General features: G+C 34.7%; 1 non-coding gene across 1 annotated transcript; it reads right to left on the reverse strand.

Moving 5' to 3' along the window:
* Nucleotides 1-5,272: 5,272 nt before the first annotated feature.
* Nucleotides 5,273-5,380, reverse strand: LOC127746980 (small nucleolar RNA R71). Its single transcript, XR_008008785.1, has one exon. It is a non-coding gene; the product is annotated as a small nucleolar RNA R71 (small nucleolar RNA).
* Nucleotides 5,381-5,719: the final 339 nt, after the last annotated feature.

Genomic DNA, 5,719 nt, shown 5'->3' on the forward strand with positions numbered 1-5,719 from the left:
TTTTGTTTGTTGACTTTTGACACTCTTTTAGTTGCTGGTTTATCAACTTTATTTTGATAAACAAAGTAGTTTCCAGGATTTTTGGGCTGATCTTAATGGCCTCTGAAGCTGGCTATTATTATAACTTTGTGTTTTTATATCATGTCTGTTTGCGCTTGTCTTGGTACCTTCGTAGGCTTTGGGAGTGTTGGAACTTTGTCTGACCTGATTGGCTTGATTCCTTTGCCTGATGATGTTTTCAGCAATTCATTTTATTTGAACTTTGTTCAGGTCTTTGTTAGGAATTACTTTGCATAACGCTGAGGTTGCTGATTTCGTCAGGTCGATTTTTGTCTGAGTTATTGTTTGTAACCCTCTTTTTTGGACCTCATTTAGGTATCTTTCAGGGGTTACTTTTGTAGCTTTATGTTTTGGGTCGACTTCATCACGTCGGGTCCTTCTAAATTATTTTTGTAATCCTCTTTCTTGGACCCTGTTCAGATCTCTTTCCGGGATTACATTTATAACTTTGTACTTTGGGCCGACTTCATCACGTCGGGCTCTTCTAAGTTATTTTGTAATCCTCTTTCTTGGACCTTGTTTAGATCTCTTTCAGGGATTAGTTTTATAACTTTGTACTTGGGGCCGACTTCATCATGTCGGGCTTTTCTAAGTTATTTTGTAATCCTCTTTTTTGGACCTTGTTCAGATCTCTTTCAGTGATTACTTTTATAACTTTGTACTTTGGGCCGATTTCATCGCGTCGGGCCCTTCTAAATTATAGTAATCCTCTTTTATAGGGCTGGCCAGACCTCTTTCCAGGGATTTACTTATAACTTCGGTTATTGTGACTGGTCCGACTTCTTTATGTCGGCCAATCTTTAAGTTATTTTATAGCAATCCATTTTATTAGGACCTCGTCAAGTCCTTTCTATGGATCACTTTCTATAGCTTCTTACATTATTCTGTTTTCATCTTTGCCAATTTTGTAGAGATTGGGTTTAACCCTCGTTTGGTCGACCTTTTAATGAATTTGGTTTTCATTTTTGGTCTTTATCATGATCACGTAGTGAATTTGACAATCACTTTCTGTCGATCTGTAGCTTTATAATCAGACGATGAATGTTTCAGATTAATGCGGCTTGAGCATTTGTAGAAGATCTGAACAGATTTTATTAAAAAAGAAAATACAAATATATACATGCGGGAAGTTAATCTACTAAGTTGGGTGATTCGTAGGTCTTGGCTTGGCGCCTTATGAGCGGATAATTTATACGCTTCTTGGCATTATTTTTAGGTAATTTTTAGTAGGATCTAGCTACTTTTAGGGATGTTTTCATTAGTTTTTATGCTAAATTCACATTTCTCGACTTTACTATGAGTTCGTGTGTTTTTCTGTGATTTCAGGTAATTTCTGGCTGAAATTGAGGGACCTGAGCAAAACTCTGATAGAAGGCTGACAAAGGACTGCTGATGCTATTGGATTCTGACCTCCCTGCACTCGAAATGGATTTTTTGGAGCTATAGAAAACCAAATGGTGCGCTCTTAACGGCGTTGGAAAATAGACATCCAGAGCTTTCCAGCAATATATAATAGTCCATACTTTATTCGAGATTAGACGACGCAAACTGGCGCTCAACGCCAGCTCCATGTTGCATTCTAGAGTCAAACGCCAGAAACACGTCACGAACCAGAGTTGAATGCCAAAAACACGTTACAACTTGGCGTTCAACTCCAAATGAAGCCTCTGCATGTGTAAAGCTCAAGCTCAGCTCAAGCACACACCAAGTGGGCCCCGGAAGTGGATTTCTGCATCAATTACTTACTTCTGTAAATCCTAGTAGCTAGTCTAGTATAAATAAGATATTTTATTATTGTATCCTAGATCCTGGATCCTGGATTGTATTTTTGATCCTGCGATCACATTTTGGGGGCTGGCCATTCGGCCATGCCTAGACCTTCATCACTTATGTATTTTCAATGGTGTAGTTTCTACACACCATAGATTAAGGGTGTGGAGCTCTGCAGTACCTCAAGTTTTAATGCAATTACTACTATTTTCTATTCAATTCAGTTTATTCCTGTTCTAAGATATTCGTTGCACTTCACCATGACGAATGTGATGATCTGTGACACTCATCATCATTCTCACCTATGAACGCGTGACTGACAACCACCTCCGTTCTACCTTAGACCGAGCGCATATCTCTTGGATTCCTTAATCAGAGTCTTCGTGGTATAAGCTTGAATTGATGGCAGCATTCATAAGAATCTAGAAAGTCTAAACCTTGTTTGTGGTATTCCGAGTAGGATTCAGGGATTGAATGACTGTGACGAGCTTCAAACTTGCGATTGTTGGGCGTGATGACAAACGCAAAAGAATCAATGGATTCTATTCCAACATGATCGAGAACCGACAGATGATTAGCCGTGCTGTGACAGAGCATTTGGACCATTTTCACTGAGAGGATGGGATGTAGCCATTAACAACGGTGATTTTCTATATACAGCTTGCCATGGAAAGGAGTAAAAAGGATTGGATGAAGGTAGTAGGAAAGCAGAGATTCAAAAGGAGCACAGCATCTTCATACGCCTATCTGAAATTCCCACGAATGATTTACATAAGTATTTCAATCTTTATTTTCTAGTTATTTATTATTATTATTATTCGAAAACTCCATAACCAATTATTATCCGCCTAACTTAGATTTACAAGATAACCATAGCTTGCTTCATACCAACAATCTCTGTGGGATCGACCCTTACTCACGTAAGGTTTATTACTTGGACGACCTAGTGCACTTGCTGGTTTGTTGTGCGAAGTTGTGAAGTTATGTTTGGACCATGGTATCATGCACCAAGTGTTTGGCGCCATTACCAGGGAGAGAACAAACATGAATGCCATTATCAGAAATCACAATTTTTCCTACCAAGTTTTTGGTGCCGCTGCCGGGGATTGTTCGAGTTTGGACAACTGACGGTTCATCTTGTTGCTCAGATTAGGTAATTTTCTTTCTGTTTTATTTTCTAAAATTTTTCAAAAAAATCTTTCAAAAAAATTTTCTCATCTATTTTCGAAAATTATTCTAAATTTTTAAGAATGAATTCTAGTGTTTCTTGAAGCATATTGAAGCTTGGCTGGCTGTAAAGCCATGTTTAATTCTTTTGGACTGAGGCTTCCAATCATCAGCATAGAGGCAAGTTAATTGAAATATCAGCTGTTGTATGTCTGATTTATATCCTAAAGCTGGCTGGCTATTAAGCCATGTCCAACCCTTGGATTGGAGCTTTAGGCTAACATTGAAAGATTCTTGGAATTCTTATTAAAAATTTTGGATTTCTTATTTTCTTTTTCCTATATGTTTTTTGAAAAAATAAAAAAAATCCAAAAAAATTAGAAAATCATAAAAATAAAAAATATTGTGTTTCTTGTTTGAGTCTTGAGTCAATTTTTAAGTTTGGTGTCAGTTGCATGTTTTAAAAATTTTTGCATTTTTTTTTGAAAATTCATGCATGATGTTCTTCATGATCTTCAAGTTGTTCTTGGTAAGTCTTCTTGTTTGATCTTGGTGTTTTCTTATTTTGTTTCTTTTGTTGTTTTTCATGTGCATTTTTGCATTTATAGTGTCTAAGCATTAAAGATTTCTAGGTTTGGTGTTTTACATGTTTTCTTTGCATAAAAATTTTTTCAAAAATATGTTCTAGATGTTCATCATGATCTTCAAAGTGTTCTTGGTGTTCATCTTGACACTCATAGTGTTCTTGCATGCATCATGTGTTTTGATCCAAAATTTTCATGTTTTGGGTCATAATTGTGTTTTTCTCTCTCATCATTAAAAATCTTAAAAATAAAAAAAATATCTTTTCCTTTTTTCTCTCAAAATTTCGAAAATTTGAGTTGACTTAGTCAAAAAATTTTTAAAATTAGTTATTTCTTGTAAGTCAAGTCAAATTTTCAATTTTTAAAAATGTTATCTTTTCAAAACTTTTTCAAAAATCAAATCTTTTTCATTTTTCTTACTATTTTTTGAAAATTTTTAATTTGAATTTTAAAATCTTTTTCTTATCTTTAATTCATAATTTTTGAATCTTTACTAACAATTAATGTGATTGATTCAAAAATTTGAAGTTTGTTACTTTCTTGTTAAGAAAGGTTCAATCTTTAAATTCTAGAATCATATCTATTAGTTTCTTGTTAGTCAAGTAATTAATTTTTAATTTTAAAAATAAATTCCTTTTCAAAATATCTTTTCTATCATATCTTTTTCAAAATTTTATCTTGTTTCAAAAGTTTGATTTCAAAATATCTTCCAACTTTTTATCTTTTCAAAATTAAATTTCAAATCTTTTTCAACTAACTAGTTGACTTTTTGTTTGTTTTAACTATATCTTATCTTTTTCAAAACTACCTAACTACTTTCCTCTCTCTAATTTTCGAAAATTACCTCCCTCTTTTTCAAAATTCTTTTAATTAACTAATTGTTTTAAATTTATTTTTAATTTTAATTCTTCTTTTATTTTCGAAAATTACTAACCCTTTTTCAAAATTAATTTTCGAATTCCCCCTCTCATCTCCTTCTATTTATTTATTTATTTACTAACACTTCTTCTCATCTCAAGAATCTGAACCTATCTTCACCCTTGTGTTTGGATTCTTACCTTTTCCTTCTTATATTCCCTTTTTCATTTACTAACATAAAGGAATCTCTCTACTGTGGTAAAGAGGATCCCTATTATTATTTTCTGTTTCCTTTTTTTTCATATGAGCAGAAGCAAGGACAAGAACATTCTTGTTGAGGCAGATCCTGAACCTAAAAGAACTCTGAAGATAAATTAAGAGAAGCTAAATTACAACAATCCAGAGACAACCTTACAGAAATTTTCGAAAAGAAAGAGGAGATGGCAGCCGAAAATAATAATGCAAGGAGGATGCTTGGTGATTATACTACACCTACTTCCAAGTTTGATGGAAGAAGCATCTCAATTCCTGCTATTGGAGCAAATAACTTTGAGCTGAAACTTCAACTGGTTGCTCTAATGCAACAGAAGTGCAAGTTTCATGGACTTCCATCAAAAGATCCCTACCAGTTTTTAACTGAGTTCTTGCAGATCTGTGAGATTGTTCAGACTAATGGAGTAGATCCTGAAGTCCACAGGCTCATGCTTTTCCCCTTTGCTATAAGAGATAGAGCTAGAATATGGTTGGATTCATAACCTAAAGATAGCCTGGACTCATTGGATAAGCTGGTCATGGCCTTCTTGGATAAGTTCTTTCCTCCTCAAAAGCTGAGCAAGCTTAGAGTGGATGTTCTGACCTTCAAACAAAAAGATGGTGAATCCCTCTATGAAGCTTGGGAAAGATACAAGAAGATGACCAAAAGGTGTCCTTCTGACATGCTTTCATAATGGACTATTTTGGATATATTCTATTATGGTCTATCTGAATTCTCTAAGATGTCACTGGACCATTCTGCAGGTGGATCCATCCACCTAAAGAAAATGCATGCAGAAGCTCAAAAACTCATTGACATGGTTGAAAATAACCAATTCATGTATACTTCTGAGAGGAATTCCGTGAGTAATGGGACGCCTCAGAAGAAGGGAGTTCTTGAAATTGATGCTCTGAATGCCATATTGGCTTAGAACAAAAGGTTGACTCAGCAAGTCAACATGATTTCTCAAAGTCTGAATGGATGGAAAAATGCATCCAGCAGTACTAAAGAGGCATCTTCTGAAGAA

This window comes from Arachis duranensis, chromosome 4, assembly GCF_000817695.3.
Source record: "Arachis duranensis cultivar V14167 chromosome 4, aradu.V14167.gnm2.J7QH, whole genome shotgun sequence".
Classification (NCBI taxonomy): domain Eukaryota; kingdom Viridiplantae; phylum Streptophyta; class Magnoliopsida; order Fabales; family Fabaceae; genus Arachis; species Arachis duranensis.